The sequence below is a fragment of the Cherax quadricarinatus genome, chromosome 33, assembly GCF_038502225.1.
Source record: "Cherax quadricarinatus isolate ZL_2023a chromosome 33, ASM3850222v1, whole genome shotgun sequence".
Taxonomy (NCBI): Eukaryota; Metazoa; Arthropoda; class Malacostraca; order Decapoda; family Parastacidae; genus Cherax; species Cherax quadricarinatus.
This window is the reverse complement of record NC_091324.1, coordinates 30,259,224-30,282,809: the sequence shown is the minus strand read 5'-3', so window position 1 is coordinate 30,282,809 and position 23,586 is coordinate 30,259,224. Positions and strand designations below refer to the sequence as shown.

Below are 23,586 nucleotides of genomic sequence, written 5' to 3'. Positions count from 1 at the left end.
TGGCTAATGAGATATACTCTTATTACTATTTTCTCGTTAATTAACTTTTGCATATTTTTAGAATAGTTGATTTAAATTTTTGTTAAATGTTCATTAGTGGATAATTACACTTAATGTATTAATTATAGTCTTAAATTATTTAATTAGCAATATAATTCTTGAGGAAGTTTTGGGATTAAGGTACCTTATGTAGATTTAGGGGGAGGATGGTTGGGCGGGAGAAAAACCTCTCTAGCATGGGGTAGTAGGCCTACTGCAAGATTGGGTGTGAGTAGTATCTTCCTAGGATGAAACGATAGGCCTACTGTACTGATCTATTGTTCTTATATAGGAAGAAATCACTATATATTTGACTACAAATATAAAAAAAACACCACAGTGAAAGAATTAACAGAAGAGACAGACCAAAGCTCTTTTTGGGGCATTTATACAAAACTCTTCGTGGAAACTAGCAGCTCTTCCTAATGGTTGGAAGGATGAGTGACTACAGACAAGTATGTGAGTAATATAGAGACAGAAGAGAACAAACATTTAAGAAATGTTGCTCAAGAACTCTCTAAAGTGACTCTACAGAGGAAATACCTTAGTAATGGCTACTGACAAGCGGTCAAGAGAAAGAAACGTTTCTATGCACTGGGACATTAATTTAGAAAACATTTCGGTTCAGGGACTTTCATCACTTCTAACAAGAGATCGAAACGTTTATTAATGCCCTGATACTTGCTTACGCCTCTCTCTTAGCATGTCTTTCTAATTTCTCTGAAGACGTATCTATTAACGGTCGAAAGTGTTAGGTGTTCCTGTTCTGTTAACTTGTTTACTCTGGATATAATATATATATATATATATATATATATATATATATATATATATATATATATATATATATATATATATATATATATATATATATATATATTATGTACGTATCGTGACATTTTCATCAGAACTTATGTGAGAAGTTCATTTTAAATACTGTACTGTTAGCGATGAAACCCAGAAAATAAATAGATACCTCAAAGCGAACTTCCCGTAAACAGGGCTTTAGAACTTGCGGTAAACATTACGAGGCGGTCGGATCCGATGTTATGACTCGATGTTTATGGCTGACTACAGCCTTTCAGTTTCAGAGTGAATAATCTCACTCGACTCGACTCGACTCGACTCGACTCGAGAAACTGATACATAGACAAGGGCGTACAAATCATCCAATAGTATACAAATCATTCACTAGGTGTAAAAAATCTTCCACTAGTATACAAATCATCCATTAGATGTGCAAATCATGCACTAGGCGTACAAATCATTCACTAGGTTTATAAATCATTTACCAGGCGTACAAATCATCCACTAGGCGTACAAATCATCTATTAGATGTACAAATCATGCACTAGGCGTATAAATCATCCACTAAGAGTATAAATCATCCATTATAAATCATCCACAGATGGATGACAAACATCTTTAACATGGTCGCCACCGCAGATCTCTCGCCACATATTTTGACTAACAACTAATTAAATTCTAATAGAAACTGATTTTGTTATGATTGGAAATTGTGACTCATTGCTGCTAATGACAGAGAATGTCACCTGTTATGTCTCCACCACCACTATCACCATCACTACCATCACCATCATCATCACCACCTTCACCACCACCACCACTATCACACCATTATCATTACCACCACAACACTAATACCACCACCACTATTACCACCACCACAACTATCACCACCACCACTATCATTGCCACCACAATACTATCACCACAACCACTATTACCACAACTATCACCACCACTACTATCGCTACCACAACCAACAACCACGACAGCAACAGCAATACCACCCACACGCAACAACAACAACGCACAACCATCACCACTCCCACCATCAACGAAAGTAGTGGACGTTCGATACTCCGTTCGCAAATTGTAGCCAGAACTCTAACTGGTCAAGTCGTTTCCATTCGCTTTAAAAGTGCCTTTAACCGAATCATAACAATATTGCAGCATATACGACAAGCAGTAATACTAGTACCCTCTTGCCCTCAGCGTCAGGTCCCGTTCGCAGGAATTTCTCGGGTAAACTGTTACAAATAGACTCTAATTTACTGAGTGCTTCAACGAATCCTAGTTTACCATTCCACTTGTGTTGCTCATTTAAGAGGATTTCTCCGTTTGTCTCAATTCACCAGCATTGTGTGTGTGTGTGTGTGTGAGAGAGAGAGAGAGAGAGAGAAAGAGAGAGGGGGGCTAAACCTTCCCCCCCATCTTCATAACTATGCAAATCATCCCTGTTTTCGCCCCAGAGTAAGAATAATAGCAGAGGGAGTAAATTACGATCTTCTTTCAGGGATCTTGATAAGAGCTCGGCTGACGTGCAGCCAGTCCCTCACAAACATATCTATTATCGCTGCAACCAGAAAAAAATAGGTTATATATATATATATATATATATATATATATAAATATATATATATATATATATATATATATATATATATATATATCCTAGGTAGTAAGTTGGTAGACAGCAGCCGCCCAGGGAGGTACTACCGTCCTGCCAAGTGAGTGTAAAACGGAAACCTGTAATTGTTTTACATGATGGTGGGATTGCTGGTGTCCATTTTTCTGTCTCATAAACATGCAAGGTTTCAGGTACGTCTTGCTACTTCTACTTACACTTAGGTCACACAACACATACATGTACAAGCATATATATACACACCCCTTCTGGGTTTTCTTCTATTTTTCTTACTAGTTCTTGTTCTTGTTTATTTCCTCTTACTTCCGTGGGGAAGTGGAACAGAATTCTTCCTCCGTAAGCCATGCGTGTCGTAAGAGGCAACTAAAATGCCGGGAGCAAGGGGCAAGTAACCCCTTCTCCTGTATATATTACTCAATCTAAAAGGAGAAACTTTCGTTTTTCCTTTTGGGTCACCCCCGCCTAGGTGGGATACTGCCGGTTTGTTGAAAGAAGAATATATATATATATATATATATATGTGCAAAGCTGACCACGAACTGCTTCTTTAAAGTCTATCGAAAACCCCCACCAACCAAAACGATCTTCCACTTCTTACTCTCACCACGACACCAAAACCAAACGTGGTGTAATTATAGGCTTCTTCCTGCTGCACTCAGAATCTGCAGCAACGAGTTCCTTGAGGAAGAATGCACTATAATTGAACAAGTATTTTCCAAACTCCACTATCCTCGTCACTTCATCAGAGACTGCAGACGGCGAGCACTAAACATCTTCAACACACCCAGAGAAGACACTGCCGAGAAGAGGTACATAGTCCTTCCCACCAACTCCATTGCCAAACATGTTTCCAACATCTTTGCCAAAACATCATTCCAAGTATCTACCTCCACAACCACGACCATCAAGGACATCACCAGTAGTAGGCAGGACAAGCCTCCATCCTCTGCAGGGGTATACATAATCCCTTGTAATGACTGCAACAAGTTATACGTGGGCGAAACATCAAGGGACCTCCAAATTAGAGTAAGAGGTAGATGGGAAAAGAGGAAGGTGGCAACAACAAGTAAGAGGGAGGTGAAAGTGAATAAACTAAGGGAGGAGGAAGTTCGGGTGAGATATAAGCGACTATTGGCAGAAAGGTGGGCTAGTGCAAAGATGAGTAGTGGGGGGGTTGAAGAAGGTTCGAATAGTTTTAAAAATGCAGTATTAGAATGTGGGGCAGAAGTTTGTGGTTATAGGAGGGTGGGGGCAGGAGGAAAGAGGAGCGATTGGTGGAATGATGAAGTAAAGGGTGTGATAAAAGAGAAAAAGGTAGCTTATGAGAGGTTTTTACAAAGCAGAAGTGTTATAAGAAGAGCAGAGTATATGGAGAGTAAAAGAAAGGTAAAGAGAATGGTGAGAGAGTGCAAAAGGAGAGCAGATGATAGAGTGGGAGAGGCACTGTCAAATTTTGGAGTGAGTTAAACAAGTTAAGAAAGCCTAGGGAAAGTATGGATTTGTCAGTTAAAAACAGAGTAGGGGAGTTAGTAGATGGGGAGATGGAGGTATTAGGTAGATGGTGAGAATATTTTGAGGAACTTTTAAATGTTAAGGAAGAAACAGGCAGTAATTTCATGCACTGGTCAGGGAGGTATACCATCTTTTAGGAGTGAAGAAGAGCAGAATGTAAGTGTGGGGGAGGTACGTGAGGCATTACGTAAAATGAAAGGGGGTAAAGCAGCTGGAACTGATGGGATCATGACAGAAATGTTAAAAGCAGGGGGGATGATATAGTGTTGGAGTGGTTGGTACTTTTGTTTAATAAATGTATGAAAGAGGGGAAGGTACCTAAGGATTGGCGGAGAGCATGTATAGTCCCTTTATATAAAGGGAAAGGAGACAAAAGAGACTGTAAAAATTATAGAGGAATAAGTTTACTGAGTATACCAGGAAAAGTGTACGGTAGGGTTATAATTGAAAGAATTAGAGGTAAGACAGAATGTAGGATTGCGGATGAGCAAGGTTTCAGAGTGGGTAGGGGATGTGTAGATCAAGTGTTTACATTGAAGCATATATGTGAACAGTATTTAGATAAAAGTAGGGAAGTTTTTATTGCATTTATGGATTTAGAAAAGGCATATGATACAGTAGATAGAGGAGCAATGTGGCAGATGTTGCAAGTATATGGAATAGGTGGTAAGTTATTAAATGCTGTAAAGAGTTTTTATGAGGATAGTGAGGCTCAGGTTAGGGTGTGTAGAAGAGAGGGAGACTACTTCCCGGTAAAAGTAGGTCTTAGACAGGGATGTGTAATGTCACCATGGTTGTTTAATATATTTATAGATGGGGTTGTAAAGGAAGTAAATGCTAGGGTGTTCGGGAGAGGGGTGGGATTAAATTTTGGGGAATCAAATTCAAAATGGGAATTGACACAGTTACTTTTTGCTGATGATACTGTGCTTATGGGAGATTCTAAAGAAAAATTGCAAAGGTTAGTGGATGAGTTTGGGAATGTGTGTAAAGGTAGAAAGTTGAAAGTGAACATAAAAAAGAGTAAGGTGATGAGGGTGTCAAATGATTTAGATAAAGAAAAATTGGATATCAAATTGGGGAGGAGGAGTATGGAAGAAGTGAATGTTTTCAGATACTTGGGAGTTGACGTGTCGGCGGATGGATTTATGAAGGATGAGGTTAATCATAGAATTGATGAGGGAAAAAAGGTGAGTGGTGCGTTGAGGTATATGTGGAGTCAAAAAACGTTATCTATGGAGGCAAAGAAGGGAATGTATGAAAGTATAGTAGTACCAACACTCTTATATGGGTGTGAAGCTTGGGTGGTAAATGCAGCAGCGAGGAGACGGTTGGAGGCAGTGGAGATGTCCTGTTTAAGGGCAATGTGTGGTGTAAATATTATGCAGAAAATTCGGAGTGTGGAAATTAGGAAAAGGTGTGGAGTTAATAAAAGTATTAGTCAGAGGGCAGAAGAGGGGTTGTTGAGGTGGTTTGGTCATTTAGAGAGAATGGATCAAAGTAGAATGACATGGAAAGCATATAAATCTATAGGGGAAGGAAGGTGGGGTAGGGGTCGTCCTCGAAAGGGTTGGAGAGAGGGGGTAAAGGAGGTTTTGTGGGCAAGGGGCTTGGACTTCCAGCAAGTGTGCGTGAGCGTGTTAGATAGGAGTGAATGGAGACGAATGGTACTTGGGACCTGACGATCTGTTGGAGTGTAAGCAGGGTAATATTTAGTGAAGGGATTCAGGGAAACCGGTTATTTTCATATAGTCGGACTTGAGTCCTGGAAATGGGAAGTACAATGACTGCACTTTAAAGGAGGGGTTTGGGATATTGGCAGTTTGGAGGGATATGTTGTGTATCTTTATATGTGTATGCTTCTAAACTGTTGTATTCTGAGCACCTCTGCAAAAACAGTGATAATGTGCGAGTGTGGTGAAAGTGTTGAATGATGATGAAAGTATTTTCTTTTTGGGGATTTTCTTTCTTTTTTGGGTCACCCTGCCTCGGTGGGAGACGGCCGACTTGTAGAAAAAAAAATAAAAAATATATATATATATATATATATATATATATATATATATATATATATATATATATATATATATATATATATATATATATATATATATATATATACATATATATATATATATATATATATATACATATATATATATATATATATATATATATATATATATATATATATATATATATATATATATATATATATATATATATATATATATATTCACTAAGATCACAGTCAACAGGTGATATCACAATATGCAAAACAACCACTGTGAAAACATAGTGAAATTCCAAGTGCTTTCGTGATTTCTCACCTTTTCAAGGACCTGTAAAAATAATAGAACAGCTGAAGACTTACAAACCTGAAATATCACCTCACATACATTACACACGTCCCATAGCCTAAATTCTTCCCAAATTTTAGTACTTATAAATGAATCCGATTTGTACAACGCTAAACCAATGTTCATATTAAAATCAAAACCAGTTTTATATGAAGCTTGATTCAATTATATTTCTATCAACTATAGACTTGCTTGATAAAACTTTCTCGGCCTTTTGTAAATCAATTGGATGGTTAGAATTTCTCACATGGAGAAACAGAACCTTAGACACTTGTTCATTTCTAATGCTATATTTATGTTGTTGTAATCTTAGTTCAAAACTTTTCCAAGTTTGACCGTAATAATTTTTATTACAATTTTAACCTGGAATCTCGTAGACACAGCCATCAACATTTTTTTTAGGGAATTTTTATCACAAGTTTTTTTTTTTTACTGTATCAAGACTTTTATATACAACTTTGGTTTTAAAATTCTTAAGTAGAGAAGGTATATCAAGGTTTTCATGGTAAGAGAGAACATTTCGCTCTGGGTAGAGGTTTATGATGGCTTGACGAAGCTCTGAGCAAAACATCGTCCCAGTAAACACTTGGTCAACACAGTGTGGTCGTAGCCACACCTGTAGGTCGTATCAACATTTTTCTTGCTTTCATACTTTTTTTTAGTTATTTAATTGGAAAATGCAGCAAGTACGTAATTTGTGCGTTTTCGTGTGCGTTTTTTTTTGAGGTTTATGCGTACAGATAAATATGTTGTACTGTCTTTGCAATTTACATACACATATTGGCACGCAGTGCGTGTCTGTGTAGGAGAGAGTCGCGTCATGTATATACATATCAGGACTTTGTGTGTGTGTGCTCACCTAGTTGTTGTACTCACCTAGTTGTGGTTACAGGGGTCGATTCACAGCTCCTGGCCCCGCCTCTTCACTGGCCGCTACTCGGTCACTCTTCCCTCTCCATGAGCTTTATCATACTTCTCCTTAAAGCTATGTATGGATCCAGCTTCCACTACATCTGTGTATGTGTGTTTGTGTGTATGCGCGCGCGCTTCTTCCATTACCGGGAGTGTAATAAGTTATTGTTATTACAACATTTAGCTTGCATTCAGAATTTTGTGTTGAAGATTCTGGTCTCTCGTCTCACCCTCTTCGCTCATAACGTCTCCTCTCCTTAAGGGATAGGAGGGGGGGGTGATGCGTTCTCGATCCAAGGCACTGGGCCTAACACCCTCTTTCTTGGCGCCAGATCTAGTTGCCTCTCATTTTCCTAGGCAATGGATGAAGGTTACGGGTTTAATCTGTCCTTTCTGATGATATTACAAACACCTGTAACGTTACATTATTATTATTATTACTATTATTACTATTACTATTATTATTATTATTATTATTATTATTATTATTATTATTATTATTATTATTAAACCCGTCATGATACATCTTTTTCCTTCCCCAGAGCCGGTGACGAGTGACCAGAGATTTCCGCATTCCAAGACACAAGGAAGATACACACCACACAGTGAGTAACTTTGTGGAACCTCGTTGTATGTGCTCTATATAACAGTTGGAGCCTTCTCGATACCATTGTGGTACCTCGCTGCGAGTGTTACGAGGCCTCGCGGAGCTTCGTCTCGCGTTCTCGTCGAAGTTAAAACACCTGAATTCACCGAAGTTACTGAAGATGGCAGCTTTACCGGCACTGTCTTCAATATCTCCGGGGAAAAGTGATGAAATTATTTTGCGAATGCAGAAGGTACTTTGATCCTGTGTCATGCCGGGCTACATGTCGAGACTGGTGGCGTAGATGATGCTGCGGGTGGCGTAGATGATGCTACGGATTATGTGGATGGTGCATGGGGTAGTGTAGACGGTGCCACGGATGATGTAGACGCTGCAACATCGTCTTAAGTCTCCTCTTCAAATACTGAGCTAATTGTGAAGTGTTGCAGCCACGGTGTTGTAACTTGTACTCTACTATTCGAGGTAGAATTCAACATTTTTCTGGAGCTCCGCCATGTGGAATCCAACCTATAAAGTTGGCTTGGGTTGTAATGCAATCCATTTCTTAGCTAATCTTTTTTTTTGTCAGAGTGAGAGTACCGAACCACCGAATTTGCAGTTATTCTACCTGGTAGTTTTCACTAGTTATGTACGTTTCTCGTAAGGCTTGTAAGTACTTAATCTCTCTCTCTCTCGCCATCGTACCAGCTCCAAGATACTTATGTTATGAACAATTATAATAAACTTTATGCTCATGAACCAGACCGTTATTTAAGAAAAGCTTTCGTTTTTCTTTTTCTGTTTTTTTTTTTTTTTTGAATAGTTAAACGTAGCTTATACTTAGCACTACGAGACACTCATGACATTACTCTCAGGTTAACTTACTGGAGAAGCTCAACACTGGATGAGATTTTTTCACTCGTGAACCTTACTTTTAATAACTATGTAAGGAAAACTAACAGATTTTACTGACTTTTAGGCAATAGTTTGCGAATGAGTTTTTTATTTTTTTTAATATTTAATTTATTTGGAAGATCACTTTTTTGTCAGTGTTTCATGACGTGGTGGCAGCCGCTCGGAATGGAGCAAATGGTCTAAACTGTGAATGTCACGAAGGTTAACACATCAGACACAACGAAGCCAACAACGTTATCTTAAACAAGTCTTGCCACAGCCAGTGGCCAGAGTAGAGAGAAGCTAGATCCCTACTGTGCACCATCATAAACCTGCTATCCACCACAATGGGATCACATTATATATCTGGGAAACGGCAGAGTAATGATGTGTGGCTATACATGTGCACCTGCTCTTACTGCCCCCTATGTTTCCATTTAGTATTAGTAAACGGAGCGGTGCAACTGATCATAGGAAAAAGCAAGTTCAGCAAGTATAGGCACTTGACTCTATGGTAAAACACACTGTCTCAGTATATTCCAGCTGTTGTGCCCACAGGCACAACATATATATATATATATATATATATATATATATATATATATATATATATATATATATATATATATATATATATATATATATATATATATATATATGTGTGTGTGTGTGTATCTCACCGAGGCAGGGTGACCTAAATTTGGTAATTTATACCAACACTGCTAATAACGGCAGCAGCAACAGCATCAACAACCTCCCATACCAAATCAAGTGTTGTACAAACAAGTCTGGTTGGAACCTTACCTGCCAAATCCTCGAAACTTCTCATAATTGCCTGTTATTAGCCTCGGGACCCATATTTTATTCGGAAACGGTTCTCAGTAGACGCACTAAACTACCCATTAACTCTGTAAACAAGCCATTATACACCATTCATCCCCTCCCCACCCCAATAACTCTTCAGCCATCCCCCGACCCTCCTCCCCTGTAAACTTTATTTATTTGGTCGTTTAAACAGTTTTCACTTGCTCTAACCTGGTTAGAAGTCAGGAAATATTCACTTACTCTAACTTGGCCAGAACCAAGGATTTATTCAGCCAACCTCTGTAACATGGTCAGAAACCAAGAAATATTCACCTAATCGCTGTAAATTGATCTGAAGCCATTAAGTATTCACCCAATCTCTGTAACTAGAACACAAACCAGGAAACAATCACCCATCGCTGTAACCTAATCAGAAGTGACTGGAATACATAATAAGTCCAATTATTCCTGTACCTCATCAACCATTCCGTATATAATCCTAATCTTTATTTCTAATCTTTCAAACTGTGGTGGTATATATAAGATCACCTATTCGTGATTTTTCAGTTGACTACACCAAAAGTGACTACAGCACACATTATCTTCAATATTATTTTCCCTTACGTGGTGTTTGTATTCGCAGTAGTGTTGAAGAAAGACTCTTGTGGCTTCTACAGTCCAATACAAAGAAGAACGGTGGAGTAGATGTGCTTATAGCTAGAGGAACAGGCAGGAATAGTATGGAAAGTACTGCAATGTATCAGGTAATACCTGACAGGAAAAAAAGAATGTGTGTTGGTACTTGACGAGGTGTCAGAGTGAGTACATGTGTCTAGTGGGGTTCCACAAGGGTCAGTCCTAGGTCCCGTGCAAGGATAGTACCTCAGACTCCTCCTTGTCTTCCATCGTTCTTCTCAGTATTGGACTGAAGAAGCCACTGGCTGGAGAAACGTTTCCTCAGTAAAAATCCCCAAATGTTGCACAAGTGTCTCATTCTTCAACTTGTCAGTTTTCTAAACCATTTACATCACATTCGCATCATTGTTGACAGTATTTATCAACATCTCCGCTGAGCACGAAGGACTAAAATCCAGCCTCATAGCATGAAATATGAGGCATGAAAACATTCCAGTCTCATCTTCCTGAGGTAAACGTTCATACGTTAGCCACAGAAATCGTCGGTAGTTTAAACTTATAGTTCTTAGCAGTTGAATGTGACAATTTCAGTACGGAAGAAGTTTTCAATACGACGATGAAAGACGTTCCGAATAAAAGCAGAGGAAAATTCCTTGCGGAGTTCACTCGCCCATATAATTTCAAACGTAAACAAAGTAATGTTTACCATAGAAGCAAAAGTTTGTTTGCTCTCTGCAGTCCTGTTGGTTAGTAATGTTTACTGTTGAGAATAGCCAGGCAGGGGCAACGGGAGCCTCAAACCCCTAAAGCCAACAGAAGCGTCGCATTCTTTAAACAGAGCCACAACGCTGTGCCATCACAACCATAATACCTTGCTACCACAACCACGACGCCTTGCTACCACAACCACAACACCTTGCTACCACAACCACAACACCTTGCTACCACAACCACAACACCTTGCTACCACACCCACAACACCTACAACAACCATAACTCCTTGGTATCACAACCACAACACCTTGCTACCACAACCACAACACCTTACTACGACAACCATAACACCTCGGTACCACAACACCTTTCTACCACAATCACAACACCTTGCTACCACAACCACAACACCTTACTACGACAACCATAACACCTCGGTACCACAACACCTTTCTACCACAATCACAACACCTTGCTACCACAACCACAACACCTTACTACGACAACCATAACACCTCAGTACCACAACACCTTTCTACCACAATTACAACACCTTGCTACCACAACACCGTGTTAACATAATGTGTTAACAGAGTCACAGCAGAAGTGCTACCAGGGCTCTCAAAATCAGTGTTACTGGATTGTCAGCCGCAGTGTTACCAGGGCTCTCAAAAGCAATGTTACCAGGTTCTCAGCAGCAGTGTTACCAGCCTATGGTGTGGGGGAGATAAAGGACACGTGTTTACGTTGCCGCTGAAAACAAAAATGAATAAAGGGTGAATACCAAAGAGAAGGGGACTGCAGGCAGAAGAAGGAATAAGTAGACATCAGCCAAAGAGCGAGAAGACTGCCAGGAATGTAGGTAGCGCTGCACGAATTGCGCGCACACACACACACACACACACACACACACACACACACACACACACACACACACACACACACACACATGCCCAGTGTTACTGGGTACCTGATGTTTGTAGCAATGATGGCTTAGAGATTAGACCGTCGTGGATTTTGGCTAGCTTCCCACGAAGCGGGCTAAAATAGCACGGGTTCGATCCCTGGCTAGTCGCAGTATTGTTACTTACTTAAAAACCACTTGTTCGTGGTGCATTAATATGTGTACTGTTCGAGAAGGTTATTAATTCAAACGGGAGTAGAACGAAATTAGTTCTGAGCTTACCACAGCCACGTATGTCCTCGCATCAAGAACATGCGTAGTGCGGTAAATGATGCTTGTAGGATTGATGACCCAGTGATTAGAACGTCGTGAATTTTGACTTGCTTCCCATCAGACGGGCTAAAATAACACGGGTTCGAGCCCCGACTAGTCGCAGTATTATTAATTGCTTAAAATCATATATATATATATATATATATATATATATATATATATATATATATATATATATATATATATATATATATATATATATATATATATATATATATATATATGCATATATTATCCTCCTGTCATCAAAAATTATGTATACATGTGCGTACATGTGTGGTCATGTACGTACATGCTCACACGCATATGTGCATGCATACAGATCATATCGCAATATATGCAACACAAATTCATAGCTCTTGCCTTCCTCTTGCTGGCCTCTCTGAGCAGTGGGAAACATTGCAACTTTAGTTTAAAGTAAACATTCTGAGGAGTCTAGTGTGTTTGGTCAGCCCAGACCCCACCCAACCCCCTGAGTCAAGTGTGTGTGTGTGTGTGTGTGTGTGTGTGTGTGTGGGGGTGTGTGTGTGTGTGTGTGTATGTATGTATGTATGTGTGGGTGTGTGTGTGTGTGTGTGTGTGTGTGTGTGTGTGTGTGTGTGTGTGTGTATGTGTGTGTGTGTACTCACCTAGTTGTACTCACCTAGTTGAGGTTGCGGGGGTCGAGTCCGAGCTCCTGGCCCCGCCTCTTCACTGATCGCTACTAGGTCACTATCCCGTGAGCTTTATCATACCTCTGCTTAAAGCTATGTATGGATCCTGCCTCCACTACATCGCTTCTCAAACTATTCCACTTACTGGCTACTCTGTGGCTGAAGAAATACTTCCTAACATCTCTGTGATTCATCTGTGTCTTCAGCTTCCAACTGTGTCCCCTTGTTACTGTGTCCAATCTCTGGAACATCCTGTCTTTGTCCACCTTGTCAATTCCTCTCAGTATTTTGTATGTCGTTATCATGTCCCCCCTATCTCTCCTGTCCTCCAGTGTCGTCAGGTTGATTTCCCTTAACCTCTCCTCGTAGGACATACCTCTTAGGTGTGTGTGTATGTATGTGTGTGTGTGTGTGTGTGTATGTGTGTATATATGTGTGTGTGTGTGTGTGTGTGTGTGTGTGTGTGTGTGTGTGTGTGTGTGTGTGTGTGTGTGTGTGCGTGTGTGTGTGTGTGTATGTGTTTATTTATATGTACTTGTCTGTATGTGGTTGCAAAGGTCGACTCATAGCTCCTGGCCCTGCATCTTAACTTTAAATTCGCCAAGTTCGCTACCTCCTATTCTGGTAGGCCCCGTCTCCACCACTTTTTTGTCCGTCTCATTCCACTTCCCAACCATCCAGAGGCTGAAGAAATACTTCCTGACATCTCTATGACTCATATGTGGCTTTAACTTCCAACTGTGCCCCTTATGTACCTGCTTCCAACCTCTCAAGCAGTCTATTCCCCCATCTCCTTTGCCAGATCTCCATCCCTTCCGCAAGTTCTCCATCCCCTCTAGTGGTTTTAATTCCATCTGCTACTTCCCCATCATCTCACTGTTTCTTTTCTTATCTATTCAATAGTTATCTGCCATTTCATCTACTTCTCATATACCTTCTTAGTAATATTCGCAGGTGAGACCAGATACTTGTCTAGGATAATGGAGTTTTAGTCCCTAGATTGATGGTGTGGGGGAACACGTCCAGACTGCTCTTGGAGATGGTATTGTGTTGGTGAGCTGTGATGGAGGAGCTTGTAATGGGTGATGGTGTGGTGGGGTTATAATGGGTGAGGGTGTGGTAGGGGTTGCTGTGGAGGAGGTTGTAATGGGTGAGGGTGTGGTGGGGGTTGTTGTAGTGGGGTTGTAATGGGTGAGGGTGTGGTGGGGTTGCTGTGGAGGAGGTTGTAATTGGTGACGATGTTGTGGGGGTTGTTGTGGAGGAAGATGTAATGGGTGTGGCTGTGGTAATGGATTTAATGGAGGCGGATGAGGTAGAGGATTTTGTGGCGGAGGAGACTATAGTGGGAGGTTCTGGTGGAGGAGGGTCTGATGGATGAGGTTGTAGTGGAGAGGTTCGATGGAGAAAGTTTAAAAGCTGTGTTGATAGCAGAATGTGTGATGGAGGCTACAGTTGTACTGGACGGGAAATATTATGGAGGGGATACTTTTAAAAAAACTGTTATTGTAAAGGAGCGGTTATGATGGAGAGGTGTAATGCTGGTACTGAAAGGCAGGGGTTGTGATGGAGAAGTATAATGCTGTTATCAGGAAGGAGAGGCTGCACAGAGATGTGAGGGATCGACAAAGGCCGAACCAGTCATTACCAAACCAGTGCTGGACACACGATGGCGCCTGAAAGCATCGCTAATCGCAGTTTCTAATAAGGACACTATCGAACAACTCAGCAAGAAGTTGCAACCTCTTCAGTACTTTTACCCACATATTTCGGGAACATGCATCACCCCCCCTCCCAACACCCTGACACGGCCGTCAGGTGACCTCGCCTCCACTCTTTCTTAAAACTGACATAACCTGACCTGTGGCATGCAAAGAGTACGTAACCTTTATTCGGCGCATGTACACACCCTCATTTACAGGCTATCTCCCCCAACCAGCGAACCAGGTTGCTAAGAGTTGATGATGGGGCCCCGTCGTTCAACTAGTGACCAGGTTCTAGCCAATAAGAAGATGGTTTTGGCAATCGCAGAGGTTATGTGGGTACCGCTCTCCTGTCTGCCCTTGTCATTCCCATTCTAGAGCTGGTTGAAGCACGGTCTGCTATCTTGTGGCTTCTATTTCTGCTTTGCTTACCGTGGAGTGCACTATACTTATCACTGTACATAGTGTACTTATTGCTGTTATAAATTGGTGAAGGATAATATAAGTCTAAACTTTTTCTACTGTGTTTATTTGCTCCCATTACACCCGGGGTAACAGGCCATTTGAATCCTGGGTTGTAATAGAGAAGTATAATGCTGTTATCAGGAAGGAGAGGCTGCACAGAGATGTGAGGGATCGACAAAGGCCGAACCAGTCATTACCAAACCAGTGCTGGACACACGATGGCGCCTGAAAGCATCGCTAATCGCAGTTTCTAATAAGGACACTATCGAACAACTCAGCAAGAAGTTGCAACCTCTTCAGTACTTTTACCCACATATTTCGGGAACATGCATCACCCCCCCCCCCCCAACACCCTGACACGGCCGTCAGGTGACCTCGCCTCCACTCTTTCTTAAAACTGACCTAACGTTGCCGAAACCTAACTTGACCTCTCTTCGCTCGCAGCTTGGCGCTAAGCACTGCCTTTCTGTCATAGGTGTGACCAAAGTCCCGGAATAGAAACGTTTTTCCGATTGTTTTAAGTTCTTTTTTTCTCATTTTATCGGTATCGATACCAGGTTTTCACAATGGTATAATAGCATGATATATTGTAAAATGTTGGTATCGTAGAATAGTGCTAGAGAAGAATGATGTAGAATGCTCTATCGTAGGATGTTGCCTTTGTAGGATGATAGTAATGTAGCATGACAGCATTGTAGCATGATAGTATTATAAGATGATAGTAAAATACTGTCATGCTATTTCACTATCATATTTTTTTGTTTCTCTGTCGTACTCCAGGTCTCACTCTGTCCGTCCTCGCCAACACTGTAGCCAAAAATCAAAATACTTTTCCAAGTTTTGAAAGAAAAATAGATAACATTTAATATTTATTAGATAATCATAAAATAGGTAAAAAAAAAAATCACTCTACACTAACATGTTCAAGATTAGGTCGTTAAAGTTAATGTTTAAGTTATCATCCCCCCCCCCACCAAAAAAAATGATGAAGATACTTTTTCATTTTTTCCTAAAAAAAAAAAAATAAGAAAAATTGGGGTGGGAAAAGTGAACTGATCTTAGAATTATGAAAAATTCTGGAAGAAATGCTCTCAAAATATTTTTGAAAATACTTAGAAAGTTGCGCTTTTTTTTTTTGCTATGGTTTGAGTAGTTACGAGAGAGTTATTAGAGGTTCCTGGAGGTAAATTAAGATTCCAGCTACAGCAGCAGCGGCTGCTCCAAGTTTTGGTGTGTGGGCGTTTCTGAAGGAGTGTTAGTAATTGCTTGAGTTACCGAGGAGAGGGAGCTCTAGTTCTTGGTCCTAATGGGTGTAGTGAGAGCCTTGTGGGTCTATTATTATTATTATTATTATTATTATTATTATTAGTGTAGGTGGGATGCAAAGTGGTTAATGATATCACTGTTGTGTTGTTCCTCCGTGTCCTGTGCACCTGTTATCTCAAAACTGCAGATTCTAAGCAACGTAGTTTAAGTACATTCTCTTCCTTCAGAGATTTTCAATGGCCCGCCTTCTGGACTCAATTCACAAACCCTGTGTCCATGCATGGTATTACTTTCACTGGTTTAACAAAGCTTCTGGTGAGCTAAACGTAGCACGTGTGTCTACTGACCTAACATATTGTTGGTAGTCTTAGCAATAATTAATTAGAACAAGTATTTCCTTGCTTTTTTTTTTTTTAAGTATATATTTTCTTCATTAAAATGAGTTGCTGGAGACTGAGAGCGACTCGTCCAATAAAGGCTGGAGTCCTCGGACTGTTCATTAATAGTGCTCGGACTGTTGAATAACAGTGCTCAGACAATTCATTAAAAGCGCTCGGACTGTTCATTTACAGCGCTCAGAATGTTCATTAAGAGTATTCGGACTGTTCACAGGCAACCTCTGTCCTCCGAACAAGTCACTAAGTGCTGCAGCACCACCTCTGATCTCTGCCTGAATGTAGTCTGAAGCGTGAAGTGAGTGAGTGAGAGAGAGAGAGAGAGAGAGAGAGAGAGAGAGAGAGAGAGAGAGAGAGAGAGAGAGAGAGAATGTATTCCCGACTGATGGACACTGAAAAAAAAACAAGTGGTCCTATAAAGAAGTGAATGGGGCAGACAGAGGCGCTCGCTTGTTTGCAAAGATTTACAACGTGAAACAGAAGGGTGGAACGGAAAAAAAATACACACTGAAGCGAATATTTTCGCATGAGGTGAGAGAGGCGACGCCAACCTCAGCCTAGTATGACGGGCAGAGGGAGCTCCTGGTCCCTCCCCTCTAATTTCTTACAATGATCTAGCTCATTCGCACTGACTTTTAAAGATAATGCTGTGAACCCCCTGGGCCCCCAATGGTCAATGGACCATAGGGGTCCAGGGGTCCACAGACTGTATGAGGTCCACAGTAAGATTTTACCGGGTCCACGAATTGGGATGAAAATTTGGAAAAAATGTGAGGAAATTTGAGACTATACTCGTATGCGCAATGCGCAAGCACCATGCTACATGGGCGTCCAGTAATAATCCTTCATCCTGCCTGGGTGTCTTGCAGTAATTCCTCATCCTGCCTGTGTGTCCTGCAGCAATCTCTAATCCTGCCGAGGTGTCTTTTAGTAATCCCTCAACCCACGTGGTTGTATCCTGCCTGTGTGTACTGAGGCAATCCCTCATCCTACGTAAATCTCCTCACCCCTACCTCCTCACTCACACACACTAGAGTAGCAGCACATTGATGATGTACCCCAATGTAGGCAATTTCTCCACTCATTTACGGGTAACACCCATTTTTTTCTCTAATACTTTCTCCCTTTTTCCTCACGTCCCTGACTGCCTCTTATCGTGGACTGAGGTGGCTGAGCTATTATGTGGTCTAAGGTGACGGTGTTGTTATGAGAGTCATGTGCTGACGGGCCTGTTACGAGGTATCCATTATGTCAGTGCTAATATGAGATCTAGATAGCTGAGGAATCTGAAGTCTCCCAGTTCAGACTGATACATTTCAACACTGTGTATGTAGATAAATTAGACACATGTGCAACACTTGGGTATCTTTAATGAGGAAACGTTTCGCCACACAGTGGCTTCATCAGTCCAAGTGTTGCACATGTTGAACATCAAAATGGTATACAATACCGACAGGTTGGTAGGTAAGACACATAGGCAACAGTTAGGCAACTTTATTCCGAAACGTTTCGCCTACACAGTAGGCTTCTTCAGTCGAATACAGAAAGTAGGCAGGAACAGCAGAGATGTGAAGACGATGTGATCAGTCCATCACCCTTGAAGTCGTAGAATTTTGAGGTTGTCAGTCCCTCAGCCTGGAGAAGTTCAGTTCCATAGTCAGGAACTATCTGAAGATCAAGCGACAGTGCGGAGACTTAAATACTGTCGGAAGGAGAGGTGCAGAGTAGTAGTAGTAGTAGTGAGAATGTAGCCACTGAGAGGTCAGGTCCCTCTCAGATCCAACAGTTCTCACTTGAAAGGGTTGTCCAAGGTGTTTTCTGTGCCAAGAGGCCATGTGTTGCAGTGTCTGACAAGATGAACATCAAAATGGTATACAATACCGACAGGTTGGTAGGTAAGACACATAGGCAACAGTTAGGCAACTTTATTCCGAAACGTTTCGCCTACACAGTAGGCTTCTTCAGTCGAATACAGAAAGTAGGCAGGAACAGTAGAGATGTGAAGACGATGTAATCAGTCCATCACCCTTGAAGTCGTAGAATTTTGAGGTTGTCAATCCCTCAGCCTGGAGAAGTTCAGTTCCATAGTCAGGAACTATCTGAAGATCAAGCGACAGTGCGGAGACTTAAATACTGTCGGAAGGAGAGGTGCAGAGTAGTAGTAGTGGTAGTGAGAATGTAGCCACTGAGAGGTCAGGTCCCTCTCAGATCCAACAGTTCTCACTTGAAAGGGTTGTCCAAGGTGTTCCTGCCTACTTTCTGTATTCGACTGAAGAAGCCTACTGTGTAGGCGAAACGTTTCGGAATAAAGTTGCCTAACTGTTGCCTATGTGTCTTACCTACCAACCTGTCGGTATTGTATACCATTTTGATGTTCATCTTGTCAGACACTGCAACACATGGCCTCTTGGTACAGAAAACACCTTGGACAACCCTTTCAAGTGAGAACTGTTGGATCTGAGAGGGACCTGACCTCTCAGTGGCTACATTCTCACTACTACTACTACTACTCTGCACCTCTCCTTCCGACAGTATTTAAGTCTCCGCACTGTCGCTTGATCTTCAGATAGTTCCTGACTATGGAACTGAACTTCTCCAGGCTGAGGGACTGACAACCTCAAAATTCTACGACTTCAAGGGTGATGGACTGATTACATCGTCTTCACATCTCTACTGTTCCTGCTTACTTTCTGTATTCGACTGAAGAAGCCTACTGTGTAGGCGAAATGTTGCACATGTGTCTAATTTATCAACTAGTCGGTTCTCTGAACCATTCATCTACACTATGTATGTAACCCATCCTGTGTGACTGAATATGAGAGGGGGAAATATGACTATCCTGTGTAACTATCATATACTCGAATCAGTTGAAGTATTTTCTTCTAATGGTGTCCCTGGCAGCAGTCCTGGTCTCTTTCATACGAATCTCGCAGGATAATTATTAATGAGAACACAGTCTATACCAGATTAGATCCTGGCGAATATCTTCATATAACTGCCTCATTTGCATGCTTCCAAACGTTGAACAAACCCACACGGGATCACAGAAAACTTTTCTATTGTTTAATTTTCTTATCGGTTTGCATTTTCTAATACATTCTGGCTGAACACCCAGGGATGAGAAAGGAGAGTTAATTGAAGGCAGCGGCCAACCTGGACTTTCATATTAGCGAAAAACTGTATTAATGCAAAATCGAAACTCTGCCCCAGAGAATCTGAGGCAAGAAAAAATATATGAAAAAAAAAATTTGTATAGTTTTCACACTGTGTTACTGAGGGCGCCATTGAAGGGAAGGGCCTCATTTAGGACCATGGGAGCAAAAAGACGAAATTGCTCTCGATAAAATTTTGAAACTCGAATTACGTGCGATTTTTTTGGAGCTGCAGAAATTGTGAGCTGTTTTTATACATACCTGAACTGTGAGTGTATTGTGTCTGGGTTCAGAACTGAACTGTGAGTGTATTGTGTCTGGGTTCAGAACTGAACTGTGAGTGTATTGTGTCTGGGTTCAGAACTGAACTGTGAGTGTATTGTGTCTGGGTTCAGAACTGAACTGTGAGTGTATTGTGTCTGGGTTCAGAACTGAACTGTGAGTGTATTGTGTCTGGGTTCAGAACTGAGCTGTGAGTGTATTGTGTCTGGGTTCAGAACTGAACTGTGAGTGTATTGTGTCTGGGTTCAGAACTGAACTGTGAGTGTATTGTGTCTGGGTTCGGAACTGAGCTGTGAGTGTATTGTGTCTGAAGTGTACTGTGTCTGGTTTGAGCTGTGAGTGTATTGTGTCTGGGTTCAGAACTGAACTGTGAGTGTATTGTGTCTGGGTTCAGAACTGAACTGTGAGTGTATTGTGTCTGGGTTCAGAACTGAGCTGTGAGTGTATTGTGTCTGGGTTCAGAACTGAGCTGTGAGTGTATTGTGTCTGGGTTCAGAACTGAGCTGTGAGTGTATTGTGTCTGGGTTCAGAACTGAACTGTGAGCGTATTGTGTCTGGGTTCAGAACTGAACTGTGAGTGTATTGTGTCTGGGTTCAGAACTGAACTGTGAGTGTACTGTGTCTGGGTTCAGAACTGAACTGTGAGTGTACTGTGTCTGGGTTCAGAACTGAACTGTGAGTGTATTGTGTCTGGGTTCAGAACTGAGCTGTGAGTGTATTGTGTCTGGGTTCAGAACTGAGCTGTGAGTGTATTGTGTCTGGGTTCAGAACTGAACTGTGAGTGTATTGTGTCTGGGTTCAGAACTGAGCTGTGAGTGTATTGTGTCTGGGTTCAGAACTGAGCTGTGAGTGTATTGTGTCTGGGTTCAGAACTGAGCTGTGAGTGTATTGTGTCTGGGTTCAGAACTGAGCTGTGAGTGTATTGTGTCTGGGTTCAGAACTGAACTGTGAGTGTATTGTGTCTGGGTTCAGAACTGAGCTGTGAGTGTATTGTGTCTGGGTTCAGAACTGAGCTGTGAGTGTATTGTGTCTGGGTTCAGAATTCATCGATGAAAGGGAAAAGGAAATAAAAATTCTTTTTTGTGTAACTATTACGTATAAAAAAAAAACATAGCAGGGAGGTGGGTGCCTTAAGACCAGTGAACGGCTCTTTATTCAAGGAACTCAAGCTGTATGAACCATACGGGTTTAGCGCAATCCCATAATAATAATAATAATAATAATAATAATAATAATAATAATCGATATATTTATTGAAAACCTCATAACATATTTTTACCGCTGGTAAACATTCTCGTTGTTCTGTTTCAGTGTTCTGAGCGCTGGTAAAAGTTCTGTGTTCTCTGAAGGAGGTTCTCTCTGTGTTCTCTCAATGTGCTGGTAAAGATTTTCTGTGTTCATTTTCTGGTGATAATGAGAAGAGAAAGTAAAAGTCTGATATCCATCCGAACATATTTTTATATTCGGTAAATGCACGAGTCTCGAACTTGTGGTCATGATAAAAAAAAAAAAAACTAACAACGTAACATCGTCCCAATAAAACCTAATTCTGCAATGCATTTCTTTACCCCGGACGACAGTATGTTAATAGAATTAACTAGTTCTAATCTGTCTGCTTATTTTTTTTTTTTGGAGGGGGGGTGATTCTCCCAAAGCTTTGAATATATTTATTATTCTGGGCCCTTTTTTTTTTTTTTTTTTTTTTTTTTTTTTTTTTGTACTGCTCGTCTTACTGCGAACGAATACCTTCGCTCACCTCGAGAGTTAGAAAATGGAGTACTGATGACGCAGTTAATCGCGTGAACTGTATCTTTAACTCTCACTAATACACAGGTGTTAGAGACTTAAGTATTGTGGTAATACTTGGAGCAGCAGGTAAGCGATGAATCTTTGTAATGGTTTCAGCGGGGGAAGCATTAGCTGTTACTGAGGCTGTTGTTGAATTTCGTTGCTGCTGTTGCTGTTGAGGTTGCCTCTGTTGCTAATGTTGTTATTGTTGTTGTTGCTGTCACTGCTGCTGCTTCTGCTGCTGTTCTTGTTGCTTCAGTTGTTGATGTCGTTATTGTTGTTTCTGTTATTTTTGTCGCTGTTGCTGCTGATGTTGATATTATTTGTTATTGATGTTATTGTTAATGTCTTTCTTGCTGTTTCTGATGTTATTGTGGCTGCTGCTGTTGTTGCACCTTTTGCTGCTGTGGTTATTGTTGCTATTGTTGCTGTTAGTGTTGCTATTGCTGCTGCTGCTGTTACTAATGCTGCTACTGTTTTTGGTTTCGGGACTGTTGCTGGTACTGCTGCTGCTGAAGATGATGATGTTGCGGATGCTACTGTTGTTACTCCTTATTCTGCTACTGTTGCTGAAGCTGGATATGCTTATTCTTTCTATTCTGTTACTGCTGCTGGTGACTGTGCTTCTACTAATGCTACTCTTGCTGGAGATGCTTGTGCGTTTCTCAGTGTTACTGTTGCTGGTGCTACTGTTGATGCCGCTACAGGCTCGTGGCTAGCTTACAGATTAGCATCTACGGGCTATTAATGGCCCGCGGGTCTTCACTGCCAAGGCATATTTTTCTCTCAAGTCATTTTTCTTTCCTCACAAGTTGAGAGAAGAGTTATGATGGCCCGTGTTAATGTATTGCCTCGTACGTTATCTAAACACACACACACACACACACACACACACACACACACACACACACACACACACACATACAAAGTCATATACACACATCGACAAGTGCCTCTGGCAACTGGTTACTAACATACATAATCACACATCCCTGCAACTATATATAAGTGAGTAGCAGGTGTATCTTAGTGTAAGTTTCGGAACGGATGGGGTCAGAACCCCTGGAGTTTTAAGAGTGAGTCGTAAAACGCCAAACCAGTGACATACGTTTCTCGGATCGTGCACCAACCGAAACTCATTCAATTCCGTATAATCTCTCAAACGATCATTACCCGTTCAGTTACTCATTTCTCGTGATCTCACCGTCAATCATACAGACTCATACAGACAATCGTACAGCTACAAAAAAGGCTCATTATTCCATCACGGAGCCTTTTAAAGTTGCAAAATCTCAATAGCACATGCACTTAGTGCCTCAACAATTGCATCTCTTGATAACTTCAGATAAGGGGAGTGGTAAATTTAGCCTTTTCATCAGCTGTTTACCTATAATTAAGTCAATTAATTACCCCTGAGAGACTCAGTCGCCCATTCACGTCAATATACAATCAGCTGTACCATGTACAAGTGGTAGTATATTGACTATCTGGCTATCTTCTTGTCAGGTCGGGCCCATTGATGCTGGTGATATACTCTTGATGCCAGGAATTCCGCTACCCAAGAAGTTCTTCTGCCGATGATGTTTTAATCCCACGATGTAAACATCAGTACTAACACTACCAATAAATGGAATGACCAGATTACGAAAATAAAAAGTGATGGAGTAACTCGGAAATTATGCGATACACATAATTTCATACAGCAACATATATATATATATATATATATATATATATAT

The 23,586-nt window shown here is 41.0% G+C and overlaps 1 long non-coding RNA gene across 2 annotated transcripts in view; it reads left to right on the top strand.

Annotated features, from left to right (window-relative positions):
- Positions 1-23,586, top strand: part of LOC128693855 (uncharacterized) — a 412,264-nt gene that overhangs the window by 336,652 nt on the left and 52,026 nt on the right. For both annotated transcript variants that reach the window (XR_011392732.1, XR_011392733.1), the window contains one exon: positions 7,818-7,880. This is a non-coding gene — a long non-coding RNA (uncharacterized lncRNA). The remainder of the gene's footprint in view (positions 1-7,817; positions 7,881-23,586) is intronic.